Source organism: Balaenoptera borealis (genome assembly GCF_965194805.1).
Source record: "Balaenoptera borealis genome assembly, chromosome: 8".
NCBI classification, from domain to species: Eukaryota; Metazoa; Chordata; class Mammalia; order Artiodactyla; family Balaenopteridae; genus Balaenoptera; species Balaenoptera borealis.
In genome coordinates this window covers 23,037,831-23,056,395 of record NC_138865.1, presented here as the reverse complement: position 1 = coordinate 23,056,395, position 18,565 = coordinate 23,037,831, and the positions used below count along the sequence as shown (strand labels likewise).

Here is an 18,565-nt window from a genome sequence, read left to right as displayed (position 1 = left end):
ACCTCAGTAAAACGTGCAGACCCTAAAGCCAGAAGTTGCATAACCACAGTGAAGATCTAGTTGGGTTTAATTTCTATTTAAGTTGCACTTATTGCCAACTTAGGCCAATGCTTGGTTTTGGAGTCTGTATACACAACATTTTTGTTATACATCACAATTTCGCAACCTCTGCTTCAAAAAAGAATAGAATGAGTTTTCTCAAAGTGAGCTTAATTTCTGAACTCTTCGTGATTCATTTATGTACATAAATTCTATGATCCCATTTCATTTTGCACCATATAGGAATACATGGTATAAATGAATGGCTTTTTATTTTCATATTATTAGTACTATCATTTGGACTTCCCTGGTGGCACAGTGGTTAAGAATCCACCTGCCAGTGCAGAGGACACAGGTTCTAGCCCTGGTCCAGGAAGATCCCACATGCCATGGAGCAACTAAGCCCGTGAGCCACAACTACTGGGCCTGTACTCTAGAGCCCGTGAGCCACAGCTACTGAGCCCACGCACCACAACTACTGAAACCCACGCACCTAGAGCCCGTGCTCTGCAACAAGAGAAGCCACCGCAATGAGAAGCCGGCACAGCGCGATGAAGAGTAGCCCCCGCTGGCCACAACTAGAGAAAGCCCACACGTAGCAATGAAGACCCAATGCAGCCAAAATAAATTAATTAATTTAAAAAAATAGTATCATGGTCCCATTACAGGCCTATTAACCTCATAAATGTGTCATTAGTCTTTGAAGAAAAAATATGTAAATATGTATATATAATATGAGAATTTCTCTCTAAGCAGGGCTTAAAATTTTTTGAAAAGTTTGACAAAGTATATCACATGAATTCAGATTTACCTCAATGCCAAGAATTATGTTTAGATAGGAAAAAAGAAACTTGTTTTGATCTCAGGTAGAAAATGGTTAGATTACTCTGAGTTTTATGTAGCTTTAAACTTTTTTTAAAACTAGAATGTATTCTGTTTAACTAAAAATGATTTAGAAAATTATGTCTTTGTTTACTTATTGATGACTGCACTCTCATTCTCTTAGCCTTTTGTATTCAACTTCCAGAATCACATTTGTTTAGATCTTGAACAGTGTTATAAGAATTTGATTGGTATTTGTCACCTTTATTTAAAAACTAGCTTCTGCACACTTCAAAGCTATTGATGTCGATTGGTTTGACCAATAACCACTGTTTGATCCCTACAATTAAATTTTGTAGCTAAGGAAACTGTTTTTTCAAATAAGTGATGTGCTTCTGTGACTACTTTTTGGGGGGTGGAAAGCAATAATTTTGTCAGCTCTTATTTGACAAACTGAATAAAGCAAAGATCCATAAATAAAAAAAAAAAGAAATATGGATAGAAGGGAAGAGGGAATCAATAATAAATTAGCCAGGTAAATATGTCTTAAACAATAGGTTTTAAGTAGACCTAGAATCATTAAGATATTAGTTATTCCTAAATTAATGTATACATTTAATGTGATCCCAATTAAAATAACAACAGTTTTGGCTTTCATTTTTGTTTTGGTGAGTGGTGAGGTGCTTTAGTCAAGCCAATTCGAAAGTTCACATGAAACATAAACAAAAAAATTTAGTAAAACTCTGAATAAAAGAGCAATAAAGAGTAATGGCTCCTACATGATAGTAAACATTCACATCCCTCTCATGTGCCCAGTACATTCACCCCATTCTAATATCCCCCAAAACCTTAACCCATCCCAGCATCAACTCTAAGCTCAAACTCTCACCTAAATATCATCAACATAAAAGGTCCCAAATCTCATCATCTAAATCAGGCATGGGTGAGACTCTGGGTAGTATGGTCCATGCCTGGAAAAACTGTCTCCCCACCTGTGGACCTATGAAACTAGAAAACAACCTTTTGTAATATGGAAGAATCTTTTGTATTCTATTACAAGTTAATCACTAAAGGGGTGTTGCCTATAAGCTTGAATTATACATAATGGCCCATCTCTGGGAACCCTGCTTTCCAGGTAATGAGTATTAAGCTAAAATACCTTTGTTTAGCTCACAGGAAACATCCTGATCAGGCCCACCTGTGAATGACTGCAGGGAGGAAAATATTAACACATCCCCTCCAGAGGCTGATGGGAACTAGGAAGTGTTTGACTTTACTCCCTCCCCTTTTAGTATAAAAGGAGCCTGAATTCTAACTCAGGCAAGATGGTTCTTTGGGGCATAAGCCCACCATCTTCTCGGTCTGCTGGTTTTCCAAATAAAGTCGTTATTCCTTGCCCCTACAACTCGTCTCTTGATTATTGGCCTGTCGTGCAGCGAGCAGTATGGTCTTAGACTTGGTAACACTTTCTCTTCCAGAATAGAGTGGTGGTACAGGTACACAATAGACATTCTCGTTTTCATCTAGGAATGGAAAGGGGTCACCAAGCAACTCTAAGCCCAGCAGGACAAATCCCATTAGGTTTCAAAGAAGATTCTCTGTGGCTTGATGCCCTGTCCTTTGGGCCAATGGTGGTGGCCTTGTTGGCCCCTGGCCCTAAGCCGGTGTCTCTGGGCTCTACTTCCATGTCCACACTCTGCCTTTGGAACTGTTCATCCTTTTTCCTGAAGGTCAACCCATGTTTGTAGCCAAGTAGTTCTATCAGTCCCACAACCTGTTTGTAAAATCTCAGGAGTTTAATAGCCTCCCTTCATTTCTTCCTGTCTCTGTTCCCTTCAGTCCAAGCTGGCAGTGTTTCTGCTGATGTAACATTCTCAAAAACCACATTGGTCTTTGGTGTGTGTCAAGGGGGTCTACTCCATTAGGCAAAAGAGTTCTTCACTGAATCTCCCCGTATAAGCCCATCTCTATTCCGGGCTTCTGCTGAGATGGTTGAGTGGACCCAGGAGTCACCTACATAATCTCTTCTGCAACACGTTTTCCAGCCACACCTTGGCCCTCTCTCCCCAGCACACTTCCCCCAAAAATGAATTTCCTCGTTTCTTCATACTCTGTAATCTGGATTGGCTTGAAACCTTCCAAATAATCAAGGGCTGGTTCCTTTTTGCCTAGTAGTTCCTTGTTCAATTTCTCTCTTTCCTCGGGCATTTTACTATCAGCAGGAAGGAGCTTTGCTTGGAAATCTCTTCAGCTCCATATCCGAGTTTATTGCGTGTAAGTTCTGTTTTCCACCCAGAATGAAGGAACACAATTCAGCCAAGTTTTCTGCCTCTTTATAACAAAAATTACCTTTTCTCCAATTTCCAATAATATGTTCCTCATTTCCTTTTAAAGTCTCACCAGAGAGATTTATATTTATAATTATAATCATATTTACATTTATATCAAGATTCTGTTCATGAACAATAGGATGTTCATGATGAGACGCTTTCCTTACAATGCTTTTGACTTCTCTCTGAGCTCTCACCAGAATCACCTTTAACATCATATTTCTACTTTCTCATCAAGATGATCTAGGATTTTCCAATCACCAACCTCTAAATTCTCCTAGCCTTTACTCATTACCTAAATTCAAAGCCACTTCCACATTTTTAGGTATCTGTTACTATGGCACCTTAGTTCCCAGTACCAGAATCTGTATTAGTTTCCTAGGGGCTGCCAAAACAAATTTTCACAAACTTGGTGGCTTACAACAACAGAATTGTTTTCTCTCTACAGTTTTGGAAGGCCAGAAGTCAAAAAATCAAGGTTTGGGCAAGGTTAGTTCCTTCTGGAGGCTCTGAGGGACTATCTGTTCCATACCTTTCCCCTAGTTTCTGGTGGTTGCTGGCAATCCTTGGCATTTTCCTGGATTGACCACTCAAATCTCTGCCTCCATCTCCACATGGTGTTCTCCTTTGCGTCTCTGTGTGTGTTCTTTTCTGTTTCTTATAAGGACAATCTCATTTGATTTAGAGACCACTCTCATCTAATGGGATCTCACCATAATCCTTACCTTAATTACATCTGCAAATACCCCAATGCCAAATATGTCACATTCTGAGGTTCTGGGAGGACATGAATTTTGAGGGGACACTATTCAACCCATTATGGTTAGTTATACTTCAAGAAAATTATTATTTTTAAAAAGTTTCCAGAGCTTGCTTATATAAGATAGATAAGATAGTGTATTAGGGCATTTTTCTCCTACTGAAATGTTCTTCTCTAGCCTGTTTGGCCTATTTTAAAATACTGGTATCCACATGGTGATTTAAAGTGATCCTCCTTTTCTGTCAAGTAAATTAGAATTTCTGTCTCATTATGCTCCCAGTGTTGAATTTTCCTTTTGATCTGATTGACTTCTGAAGTGATAAGTTCCCAATTTGTTCTGGTACTTTGAGCATATAGTTGCTGTTTTACACATCAGAGCTTAAGGCCCCCTGAGGGGTTTCTGTGATTTTCCCAGGAATCTTAACAGTAAGTTTCATTCATATTTTCACACCATATTAACTACTACTTTCCAGACTCCGGTTTATTCTACCAATTTGTTGCATTTTCGTTGATGTGTATACTCTATTTCTCCCTCTCTTGGTCTCTCTGTGGAGTACAGAATGGCTGTGCGCTGCTTTTCTCTGTTACGCGGTGCTGGTGTGACTGGACCCCTCACTAAAGCAGACTCCCCACCCTTCCTGCCGGGTTCTCCTTAAATTTGTCAGTTTTAAAAAATATTCACCTCATAGCAGACCTCATTATGAGGTCTAACATAACACTTGTAGCCTCAATAAAGCCATTTTTAAAAAACTTGTAATTTCCCAACATTTCATGAAATAAGCAGCTCCACGTTTTTTTTTAATGTTTCCAATATCATGATTTCATCTTTTTGTTATGCTACCTGACCGTGACCAATGTTAATGGTGTGGAGGTTGCTTTCTGATACAAACTAAGTTATAAGAACTTATTTATGGTCAGGAGTATATAGGCAACTTGTGGGCCAAATTCTTCCCCTCTCTTTCAACATTTTATCCAGCCAAGTACATACACATATCAAAATGCAGCCACCAGTGTCATTTAACACTCTGACTTGCTTCCAAATTCAGAGTCTGTCCTTTTATCTCATAACATGGCTGTTACCATCTTGTCCAGAGCCAAGTGTTCCTTGATAATATGCATTCCTTATCAATGCAGCCTCTGCATGGAAATCCCTGAAGATGAAGGTTGGTGTAAACCTTCCTATGTCCATGAAAGTGGTATCAACAGTGTTTGATCCATGAACAAAGTACGTGTGCACTTCTGATGGAAGTTGGGAGAAAATGTGAAAGAGTATAATTGATGGAGCACCCAATGAAATAAAATACAACACTTCAATGTAATGAGTAGCAGGATCTTGATCTACAAGATTTGTAGATCAGGGATATATATATATGTATATGGGAATTAGAGCAAAAATGAGTGGGGATTTTTTGTTTTGTTCTTGAGCTCATAGAGGAGTTGTTAAGAAGACTCTTGCAATCATATCATGGAGGTGCTACACCCACAAAGTGCTGCCCCTTTGGTTTTTCACGAGAGGGAAATATATATATATAAAACCTTTATATATATATATATATATATATATATATATATATATATATATATATATATTTCCCTCTCATAAAAATAATATATATACATTAATATTATAGTAAATTATTATATATTGTGAAATATTAATATTACATTAAATTATTATCTTTAAAATTATTATACAATATATTAAATTATTATATATTCTGTATATTATATTAATAATATATATTTCCCATATATATAACCTTTTTATATATATATATATAGATATACACATAACCTTAATTGTTTTGGGGCTAGTATTTCTTGCAATTGAGTGCAGTTTCCAGTTTTTCACTCCCATTCTGGCTTCCCCTCAAAGAATAGTTCTTATGCTTAAACAGAAGTTACTAAAAATCTCAACATAATTCCCTACTACTCTTCTTGATATAGATAGATAGATACAGATAAACATATAGATATAGATAAAACCAATCAACATTACATTGTATAATTGTGTGGTGATGAAATGCAAAGCAAATTTATTTTTATTTATATTCTCATATAAAATATCAATAAAATAAGTTCCATGTAAGTAAAAGTCAAAAAAAGTATGAAAACTAAATAAATATTCACGCCAGTGAGGTCAGGTAAGGTTATGTTGTGGTATAAAAACTCCAAAAATCTTAGCTGTTAAACAACAAAACTGATTTCTTAGTTATATGATATGTCAAATACGTATCATATAGGTTGGCAAGGACAGGGAGGCAAGACTTCACTTGACTGATGCCAAGAGATCTGATCTCCAGTGATTTTTTTTAATGATCTCTCTCGTTGAGAAGGGTGGCATTTGTCTAAAAATCCTTCTCTGAGATCTCTGTCTTTCAATGTATGAATCTATGTAACATCTCAACAGCAGTTAAGAAAAGTGAGTGCTTCTACGTGAAACTGGCTTGAATATTTAGATGAAGAGAACACAGTTTAAGTTTTAAACAAAGTGAATACTCTCTACTTACAAGGGGGTGAGCTCAATGGACATGTAACTACAATCTTGGTATTAGAAATATGTCTTCTCAAAATAACATTACAGAAATACAACTTGAATTTGCGAAAATAAAAAGAGATTGTTTCTCTTTTCTCTGCTTCCCTATATGTGTGTACTTTATTCTTATCCTCCTGGGGGGGATGGCTTTTTTGTTCCTTCAATGAATGTGGGTACCTAAGATTATGTCTTTGGTTCATGAGATGAATCAGATGGGAGTGGGAAAGTGAAACATTTTAGTCTCATTTTAGATTCCTAGGGAAGAATCATGATCATCCAACCCTAGGTCAGAAGCTCATCCCTGATGAATCAACCAGAGGTTCGTCAGCTAAGAATATGACACCTTCTGTAGAGATCATGTGGATGGAAGGCGTTGCAGAGATGAACAGGGTAGAAAGTGTCTCCCAAAAAGAGAACACTGGACAGATAGAACAATAAGTGTCCAGAAAAAAAACAAAGAAAAAGACCCTGAAAAGAAGGTGAGTTACACATCACTGAAGAGTTAGCCAGAAGGACAATTTCATCTAATAGACATTGGGGGTTCAGGGGAAAGGAGTGGTCACAGGTCATTGTTACCAAATGACCCAAGGACTCAGGAACTCTTCTTCATCTCCCAAAGGAGCTTGAGACCGAAACTCAAGAGCACTCCTTGTGTCAGCAGGAAGGAGGTACCACCTTCCCCACATCCACCCTCCTCTTCCTCCTTACGTTCATTAGGAGTCCCTAAATGGGCACATTGGTCTGAATTTTGCCCATTGCCTCCACTGTGTAGTATTTTCTTGTCGCTTTAATTTTCTAATTTTTGTACATGCAGTGTCTTTTCTTGCCTCTTAAAATCATAGATGAATCCAGGGTTTCTTTACTTAAAACAGAAAGGTAATTTTCAGCAACTTGGGAATTTTCTTGTCTGTACCCAACACTATCATGGCCTATTTTGAAATGTGAAAGAACATGATGATTCCCAGCCTTAGTCTAACAAGGAGCTAAGTAACTCTGCAATGAAGCAAAATTCTAGATATTTAGCATTACTTTTCTTGTTAAAAAAATTTTTTTTAATATTTGGTTTTACCTGTGTTTTCTTACTGCTTTACCCCACTCTAGTAGAGGATTACCGCCCCCCAGTAATAAAAAGAAGCAAGCATAAAACTTGGAAGAAACCCTCGAGAATACATAAAGAAAAGCGAAATATTTGGATTATTGGTGGAGCTTTTCCCATTTTGTTTTCTACATTCACTATTTAAAATATGCTTCTTACACATAGAAGGGCAGCAAAATGCAATGGCTCTAACAACTTGCAAACATAAAATGTTAATTAAAATTTGTGGCTCTCAAAGTTTCTAATGGCCTATAAAATTCATTCTGCTATCAGAATTTCAGTTTCTGTTCTCTTTTCTTGATTGTATCTCTAATTATAGACTATAAGCTAAAATAATTTTATTTTTATATTTTACAAGAGCTATAAAAGAAAACTACCAAATGTTGAAAAATATAAATGGCTTCCTAAGGTTCTTGGTGCAAATACTATTAAATAATTTGGTTTCACTATGAAGTGAAGACTTCTAACAGAAATGACTGTGCCTTTATTTCATGGATTAGAATTTAGGGAAAATAATTTCAAATACTGATAAGGTCTAATTAAATTATGGACATAATTCCATCTGTAGGTGATGATATTACATATTCATTTTCTTTTTTATCTAAATGGCACAAGAATGTGGCAGGAAAAGGTGAGTTATCACTCCATTTTTTGAGTATACATACAAGTTTGGTCTCTTAATCGTACATAGTAGTTAAGAAGTCGAAATGATGACAAAGAAGAGTCAGAAATCAAGACAATAGTGATACTAATAGCTGCCATTCATTAACTAGCCCCATACACCACGCACTGAAACTCCACTTTTTACCACAACACTGAAAGTTACCATTTTATTTTTTTACCAGCTTTATTGATGTATATATATCATATATATTCCCATAGAATTATATGTTATATAGTATAAATATACATATATATATATACCATAAAAGTCACCAAATTTAGGTGTAAAATTCAATAGTTTCTAGTAAATTTGTAGTGTTGTACAACTAAGACCACAACCCAACTTTAGAACATTTCCACCCCCACGTAAAGATCCCTCGTGTTCATCTGCAGCCACTCTTCATTCCCACTCCAATTCTAAGTGATCACTAATGTACTTTCTGTCTCTACAGATTTATATTTTGTGGATATTTCATATAAATAGAATTCTATAATCTGTGCTTTTTAGAATTTACTTATATCTGAGGTTCATCTGTGTTGTAACATGGATGGGCATTTGTATTATTTCCACTTTTTAGCTGTTATAAATGATCTGCTATGACCATTCATGTACAAATCTTTGTACAGACACACATATTTTTATTTCTCTTGGATGGACGCTCAGGAGTTAATTTTCAAATAAGTGAAAGCGGCATCTTTTTATATTCCCTTGAGCAACGAATGAGGGTTCCAATTTCTCCACATCTTCTCCAGCACTTGTTATTGTCCAGTGTTTTTATGTAGTCATTCGAGTGACAGTGAATTAGGATCTCACTGTGTTTTTTACTTGCATTACTAAAATGTCTAAAAATATTGAGAATCATGTATGTGCTTGGTCTTTCCTATATATGTCTTCTTTGATGAAATGTCTATTCAAAAATAGTTGTTTATTTTTTATTGCATTTTTCTCTTCTGGTAATTGAGTATGCTTTTAAAATATATTTTAGGTACAAGTCATTTATCATATATATGCTTTGGAATTTTTTTCTCCCAATCTGTGGCCTGTTTTTTCATGTATTAATGATGTCTTTTGAAGTTCAAAATGTTTGAATTTTGATGAAGACCAACTTATCTTTATTTAATCACTTGTGCTTTTGATGTTGTATCTAAGACTTTGCCTAACCCAAGGTCACTCTTTTACTTTATTTTTACTGAAGAGGAAACTGAGGTTTGGCAAGACCAAGGAGACACTTACATGCAAGACTGTGTTCCTCTGCAGGATATTGTCCCTGCACGACCTTCCTCTCCACTCACTGCTACCAGTGTAGAATTCAAGTGAAGTCTGATACTGGGCCAGGTTTTTTGCAAGCTGAAACGTTTCTACAGGCAGCATACCCATTTTGAGTGACTGAAGTTCACACAAAAGGACCAGATGTGTCTATCCAGAAAACTCTCCTCTAGTTTCTTCTGTGTACCTTTGGGATGAAGGTAAGAAACGTACCTAGAATATAATTTTTTACTAGGGAGTTTGAATGAGATAATGCAACTCTGCTTTTAGAGCATGAACTTGTTGATCAGCCCTGTCTGCAGCTGGCTGAGCTGTGGTCCTTACTGGGGAGGGAGGAACCTCATCATGGCATCCTGGTCTCAAGTGGGCCTTCGGGGTGTATGAAGTGTGAGATCCATGCTGGATACTCATGAGACGATATTCTATGTGAATTTGTCAACATTAACCATTTTACTTCTACCAAATTACTATTTGGAAGTTCAACTATGTACTCAAACTTGAAAGGTTCTGTAAGCAAACACATAGTACAAGTAAGTTTCTGAGGACCATTTAATCATCCCAAAATGGAAAATAATTTTCTTTGAGTTTAAGACCTATAAAAGTATACATTTAAGCTCAACACTGTCCTCTAAACTTTTAAAAAATTTTCTATACAAAAAATTTTTATATGAAAATCAAAACAAATGATTAAATTTGGAGTGATCAAAAATTTCAACTGTATTATCAAATTAGAAAAATGGACTATGTATTGTGACATGCCAACAATTAAGGCTAATCGCAGTGTATGCTGGTTTGATGTTAAAACTGACCAGAGAAATTTTATGATGAATAAATTGTGGAGACTGGCTCATTTTGTATATTTAGAGAGCATTTCAAAAAAGTGTTCTTATGGGAGGCAGCCTCTAAGGTGACCCCCAAAGACCCCTATCTGCTTGTATCCCCACTGTTGTGTGATTCCCCCTTCCCTTAAATATGGGCTAGACTTATTGACTTCTTTCAAACAAATCGTATATAGCAGAAGCATGAATAGAGGTACTGCTTCCAAGATAAGTGACAAAATGACCTGCTCTCCCTCTCTTACTCACTTGCTCTGGAAGAAGCCAGTTTCATGCTATAAGCTGCTCTATGGACAGGCCCACATGGTAGACACTGGGCCTCTTGCCAACAGTCAGGTAGGCCCTGGGGCTGGGGAGTGTCATTCTCTGGCCCTGGGGAGTGGCCATATCTTCAAGGGATCCTCAGCAATGAGAATTTTCAAATCTACAGAAAAGTAAAAATATCCTTTAAATCAGTATGACTTTTGGAAAAACTAATTATTCCAATTAAATGGAGACTGGTCAAACCAAGAGAGGGTGAGTTCATTTTAAGTATCCCTCTATTCTCCAAGCATGTTACAGGTAAGGGCTAATGAGAAAACGCTATCAGCAGCCAATGTCACCGCACTAAACTCTGTGGGCAATGAGCTCTGACCACCATGCTGACATCATAATCTAAACAGTTCCTGGCACTGTTTTACTTGAGGGCTGCACTGAGGGACCAAGGATGTCTTGCTCATTCAAACTGCACATTCTTAATACTTGATGTTCTAACTACTAGAATTTAGGGGTTTATTTTATATTCTTGGTTCAGTGGTAGCTTACTTATTTAGCAAAGGACACAATTCAAAATCAAGCAATTAAAGGGAGCAAAATTTCTTATAACTTATCTCTCTTCAGTTATATTATAATGAATGGTTCTAAGCTACTAGGTATGGAGAACACAGCAATGATGAAAATGGAAATAAACAGGGTATCTTTCAAGGCAGCGCGACTCAAAATGTGCTGATGACTGCAGCATCAACAACATCTTGTATTAGAAAAGCAAATTCCCTGCCCCTAGTCCCAAAATACTGGATCAGAATCTCTGGGTCTGGGGGGGTCCTCCCAGTGATTCTTACGTCCTCTGAAGTTTGAGAAACACTACACTAAAGAATTTGCTTTCAAAATGTGGCCTTGTCCTAGAACCAAGAGAGTCTCCAAGACTGGCTAAAATTTGATAGCAAATGTAATATAGAATTCTATATTTTTCATTTTCCATTCTGCTGAGGATTAGATGTTAGTAAACCAAACTGGACTTATGATTATTCATAATTTGTGGTTATTCATAATATTATGGTTATTCATAATTTGTATTCATAACCTAAGATCAATTATTCGAGTTTAGTGTCGAAACCAGTTTCACTATGTATTTTAGAAATCTGGTTGCAAAACTCCTGCACTAGAAAATAGTCAAAAGTTCCACGTTTTTTCAAGAATGACATTTGGTTATCAGCGCATCATCAGTATACACAGTGGGACTGGTGAAATCTGTTGCTGACTGAGAGGCCAGATTTAGAAGGAAGAATTAGGCCTCATTAGGTATAGTTAAGCAATGAGATCATGCATCTAAGAGAAAAAGCAATAAATCTTTCTTTCTTTCATTCTTTTTCTTTCTTTCTTTTTGTTTTTATTAATATTTCTTTGCCTCTGTCAAGAGAAGTGTTACTGCCTGGGACCTTTCCTGGTCCCCAGGTTTTGGAGGATCTGAGACTGGAGGGAATAAGGATGGGGGTTGGTACATTCCCCACCTTGAGTTCAAGGATATGGAGGGCAGTGCTCTGTGTGGGGATGCGGGGGAGGAGTAGGTCTGATGGTTCAGGACTCAGAGAAGACTGTGTGAGGAGTTTCTGGAAGGAAAAGAAGTATTGAGACAAAACTTCCCTTCTTCCCCAGTGAGGCTGTGAGTCCCTCTGAAAAATTCTTTGCATTTCTGGAAACATTTTTTTTTTTTTTTTTTTAAATCTGTGCAGCAAGAGTAACTTCTTCTAGCAAATAAAACTGTGAACTGGAAAAATGAATAATCAAAAGAGGAGGGCCTAGGTGGGAAGGGGATTTGGTGATCCCCAGGATCAGCCTGGCATCTTCCTATCTACCTGCCCAATTTAGTATCTTTCAATTCAGTCATGAAGGGGTTTCCAGGGCCTCTAAAGTGGATGTGCCATATGCCCTGACCTGGGAATTTTGCTCTCTCCTTCAATTTAAGACATCTTTAATCCACCTCTCCCTTCTCCCCAAATTTCAGTCCTCCCTGTGTTATGGTCAGAGATGGTCCCTTTCTCGTGGATTTCTAGGATAGAGACGTCTGCCCCTTTCTTCATACTCATTCCCTTTATTCTACTGCCCTAAGTCTGATGATTATGTTTACCTTTAATTCACCGGGCGGAGGATGTCATGAGAAGGTCGGTGAGGGCCAGGCCTGGGGAAGCGCCACTGGACTGAGGAAGGAGGCTTTGGGTAATATTTCAGAGAAGAGCCTCTGGAAAGGCCGTTCAGTGGGCTGCTTCCTGCCTCTTCCTCAGCTTTTATTTCCAGACTCCATCTACCTCCTCCTTCAAGAATCTTCTGCCTCAAACTAACCTTGCTGCTGACCTCAATCTCATCATCTACTACCTTTAGAGTATCTAGATTCACTGATTCCCAATAACTGATCTCTTCCCTTTTCCTCATTTCCAATAGTTAACAGTTTCCGTCACCTTTGAAATCCCCTTAAAATGCTGATGTCTGTCTCCTAAAACCTGCCATGCTCTTGCCTACCTCTGTTTATCCTGTGTGCCTAGTGGCCCCTGCACATGTCTTTCCCACCAGAGACAGGGAGGTCCCTGTCCCCTTGCTCATGCTATGCTCTCGGCCTCCTACACGTGTCTGCTCACGTTACTATTCTCCAAATTGTCAGTCCTTCTTTAAATTTATGTAATTCCGACACATGCTTAAGAACTAGTGATTTATTTTCTAGTCTTTAAAGTATCTACCATGACCTCTACCTAGTTGAATACTTTTTTTCCCCAGATTCTTTCTGCACTTCTAGTGAATTACAAATGGTTGCAAGCCATGATTTATATACATTTGCTGTTGGCCATTGGGCTATTAACAAATGATATATTGCTGATTGAGATAGCAACATTTGGAATATATAAGATGGTTTTTAGTACCTGATAAATAGAAATTGTCCCCCAAATAGGTGTTACGTGGTGAATAAGAGGTGGTGGGTATGCAGAATAAATCTGATCCTACTGAGAAAAATATTTCTGTATTGAAAAATCACTGTGAAATGCAGGTAACAGTCGGATCATATTCTCTTGGAATTGGTAAAGTGCTAGAATTTTATAGGTGACAGTGAGTGGCCTGGGTTTTCCCTTTTTGCATCTAATATTCCAGACTTGGGTCTGGAGAAGTCAGCACCCATAAATGCCAATTGGAAAAGGCAAAATAGTGTACACAGTAAAATAAAATCCCAATAAAAGCCTGTTCTCTCTAGCTAAAGGACCAGAATAAGTGAGGCCTAAAGATACAGAAAACTTTTAGGCAATAACTGTTCTACTCCCGCCAAACACCACAGAAAAACTACAGCCCCCTCCCCAACCCTACCAGCAAAGTCCAATCTGGGAGTCTAGACTTCCACCCCTGCCAGTCTGCAATGAGGCACCCCAGTGCTAACTCCCCCAGGCCCTGGGTGTCAGAGAAGCCCTGAAAAGGTATTGCCAGAGTCGCTCCAGATCTTTGCTCAAAACCCATCTACCCCCAACTTTAGTAGGAGTGTCCTCGCTCACAACCCTCCAACCCTCCCCACCCCAACCTTTAGCAGGAGTGAACATAAATCCTTAAGCTAAAGGGTCCAGAGATAAGAAAGGAAGCTACACACACAAAAAAAGAAAAAAAAAAGAAACAGATGGAGCCGCTTGAGACGAAGATGGCAACGAATCTGACCTCCAACGGACCCTGAGTCTCATTATATGTTGATTTTACTACATTAGCATATTAAATGACACACCTACTGGTGGCCAGGACCAGACATTAAGGACCAAAAATGGATATAAAGGGGGTGGTACCCCACTCCCTCAAAAAAGCCCTGCCCCTTCCCTGGTTAACTAAGGCATGTGTCTCCCCATCCTCTGCCTCACTCCTCTTCCCTTTGTCTTTACTCTTTACAGTTAAATCACTTTCACCAGGTGGGTGAGAAGTTGATCTATGAACTTAATTCCTTCTTCTCCATTTTTTTTTTTTTTTGCCCATAGAATAAGGCTTGTGCTGTGTGGATCTCTCGTTATTCTCCTACTCGAAAAAAAGAACCCTGCCCCGCTGAGCTGGGCCTGAACAAGGTCCATATGACTTAATTCTGCAACATAAGGAGCCAGGATATTCATCCTCAGCAGGTGGTAATGCCGGTGGTAATGAGTGACCATCTCAGCAGTGTCCCTGAAGACCACAGAGACCCTGGACTTCCACTTCCACCCAGCAAGAACAAGGCACACTAACCCCTCCCTGCAGAGGTGGTTTCAGAGTCAGGACTCTCACCACCATCCAAAGGTAATGAGGCTCTTCCGTGATGTCAGGTTAGGCAAAAGGAGGAGCAGGAACAAGGCACCCATGCCCCTCCCAGCAGGAGGTATCAGTGAAGGTCCAGTGGGAGCCAGAAATCCCAACCCCACTGAGCAGTAACAAGGAACCCCTCGCTCCCTGGGTGAGAAGAGAGACAAATCCAAAACCTGGAGACCATGACCTGGACCCCCATTTCCACCAGGCAGTAATGAGATGGCTTGTCATCCCCTGCTAGAGTGGTGTCAGAATAGGCAAGTCAAACAGAAAATTTATATGATATCCAGAATCTCATAATGTAATACTCAAAACACCCAGGTTTTTATTGAGAATCACTCGTAGTAAGAACCAAGATGATCACAACATATATGAGAAAGGACAAAGACACTCAATGGACACCAACAACAAGATGTCAGACACAGTGGAACCATCTGATTCCAACATTCTTGCATAGCACTGATATTTCATAGGAAAATAAAGAGATCTGATTTATTTGCAGCAAGAACATTCAATAAGTAGGAAATGGGAGAAAACAAAACCACTGTCTTAATTTACTAAAATCTTTACATTGTTTTCTAAACTGCTTTGCAGAGTCTTGCATTAAGAATATGAAATTTAAAGCTGTAGGGAATCCAAAAGGGCTACAGCAGTCCGGTATGAATCATAAGAATTTCTTTATTCCAGGACATGTTTTACTGCCTGGGATATCTACTACTACGGTCTAGAGTTTGGGAAAAGTCCTTAGCTTACCGTCTTGTGGATGTGGATAAATGATGTGGAAGCACTCATAGATTATGGGAAGTTGCATCCTAGACCACTGGGTAAGCTTCATAAATAAGTGTTAATCACAGAGAACAAGATGGTATGAGATACACTATGTGACATTGCCATGGACCGTAAACCTTTTCAGACAGGGCTGGATGGTGAAAAGGAGGAACCACCCCCGAGTCAGGAGGACCTGGGTTCTGGTCTCAGCTCAGTGCCTGACTGAAAAGAAATTACTTAATCTCTCTGATCATCAGTTTTTTTATCCAGTGTGTGAGATGAGGGATGTCAAAGCCAGTTGTAAAATGCTATCATTCTCACTACTCAATATAAATACCTACAATCTTCACAGTTGTCTTACAAAACAGAACATGTTATGCATATTCAGGATTATTTTGTTACAACTACACAAACAAAACAATCTATGTGTAAAAATGGTATTTAAATTTCTATGAAGACAGTTATGTATTTTAATTTTGATCTTTTTCAGTAGTGTACATTTTAATCTCCTTAAAAGTACCTTTTATGGCTATCGCATATATACCCCAGGGTTGGTTAACTCAGAAAGCCACTAGACTGATGTCATACACATTTGATCTGACGTCCCATCGTGAATTCAGTTTTTCCATTTGTGAGGGTCTCCTGATCCTAAGAGGCTTTGCAGTGGCACACCAGGGACCGGGTGTTGTCAGATCATGGCATAAGACCCACATCTATGAAACAACTACAGTCCAACTCCAAAAAAAGATGTAAGTGGCATGTGTCAAAGAAGAAATAGAGTTCTATATTGCGTTTTAGGTTTAAAAGCTGTCAGAAGTATCTTATTTGAATTCACCTTGTCATAAACAAGGTAGCGGGGAGGGAACAGAGAATCACTGTTTCAAAAGCTAGGAACCTCACTGAAATCATTAAGATGTTGTGAAACAAAGCTTTGGCTCTGGTGTACAAAGAAGCCATTTGAATGTGTTTTTCTGTATCTTCTGTAATACTTTCCAGCAGATAGGGCTCACTTTTTCTTGTTGTTATTGTTATATTACTTTCCCCCAATTGTTTGTTGGCATTATTGCTTTGATTTGTCTTTTAAAATTTGCAAAATAACGTGTGAAAGTTATGCAGAAGACGTAAAGAATAAAAATAAATGAACGCTCATGTGTAACCACTCTTCCTAAAAAGAAAACTTACCCATATCTTTGAAGGTCTCTGTTGGTCCTTCTTTAATCCTAACCTGTTTGCTATTTCCACTGTTTTTCTTTACACTTTCGTCAATATGAATATACTGCTAAATAAGATACTGCTTTGGCTTGCATATTTTGAACTTTAAAAAAATGGAATCGTACTGTATGTATTCTGCAACTTGCTGTTTTGCTCAGTGTTACAGTATTCATTATTATGAAAATTTTACTGTAGTCTATAGTCATTGCTTTATTGTATCCCTTATAAAATTATATTAAGCAAACGCATCCATTCCAACTGATTGGATTGTTTTTCCCCCATTTTTGACATCACAGTAAAAACAGCTATGAATATTCTTAAATGAGTTTTCTATATGAAGGAGCTGGAATTTCTCTAGGTTATATACAGTGCAATTGCTGTGTCAAAATGTTTACACATTCACACCTACTAAATTATGAGAAACTGTTTCCCAAGGTGGTTGTAACAATTTACATCCCCACACGCAGTTTAAAGACAATGTCTCCTTTTTAAAAATGTGCCCAATTTGGTGTTGTTTGGGAAACGGTATCTCACTGTGTTCTAATTTACATTTCCTTAATTACTAAGGCAGCACACAAAGAAAAATAATTTTAGTTAGTAATAAATGCCAAGAAAAATAAACAAGTCAAGGAGAAACAGATGGAAAGGGGTTACTTCGGAAGAAGGATCAGGGGAGAGGTCTCCCCACGGAGGGTCATCAGTGTTAGAAACAAGTGACGAGATGGGGTGAGCCAGGTAGTGAGGTAGGGGCAGGGGGCTGCAGGGCAGAACAAGTGGGTTCCAGCACTAAGAAGAGGCAGAACAGTCTTTCCTTTTAAGTGCTGAAACTAAGTATTTTTAGCTGATGCGTTAGAGGACAGGCCAGAAGGATCTCAGCTAGACTGGGAGATTTAAGCAGATGGTGTTGAAGAGAAAACAGAGCTTTGGGTATGAAAAGGGGGTGTGTAGGGAGCCATACATGGTGCCTATTTATTCTCTTAATTAGGATCTGAATTACTTTGCATTATATAAAAAAAAAAAGAAAATCACATGTGAAAACAAATTTTTAAAAATCCTTGAAAAAAATTAACCTGTCCTGAATTATGCAAATATTTTAAACTTAAAAGAACAATTAAGATCTTTCTAGATTTACACAATTTAAACAAATTTTGATCTATTGAATTTAAGATCTGTGTGGTTTTATAGGACAATGCCCTGTCTGTGTTAAATCTAGATGAAGCATTTCCAGTCCTTTGGAGATGCCTCTTATTATTCCCCAAGTTTTATTATCTGCAGTCCCAATGGGTCATTCATTTTCTGGAGTGAAAAATAATCCTTGCTTTCCTACCTTGAATGTTAAGCTGAGTTGAGTGTCGCCATTAATTCCTAGAAAAGGATTCACTTGCTATTGATCAGTGGAGTCTAGAGGAGCCCAGAGGAAATTTTTCTTATTTTTCTTGTTGGATCACTTAGGGTTCTCTTGCAAGCAGATGCCAAGATGAAATCAGACATGTAAGCGATCTGCCAGGGAAACACCTGTGGAGGATAAAGAAGTGATGGAGCAGGAGTAGGAGGGAAAAGCATTCAAACTGCCTTGCAGATCAGACACCTGTGAAAGGAGACAGGGAAAGGGAGGCTTGTGGAAGAAGAGCCTCAGACTTCAATGCAGCTCTGAGAAAGTCTTGGCTACACGTATAGGGAGTCCC

General features: G+C 38.2%; 1 protein-coding gene across 1 annotated transcript in view; it reads right to left on the bottom strand.

Annotated features, from left to right (window-relative positions):
* LOC309633727 (uncharacterized protein) overlaps window positions 1–18,565 on the bottom strand; it is a 1,009,062-nt gene that overhangs the window by 174,503 nt on the left and 815,994 nt on the right. The gene's annotated exons all lie outside the window — the stretch shown is intronic.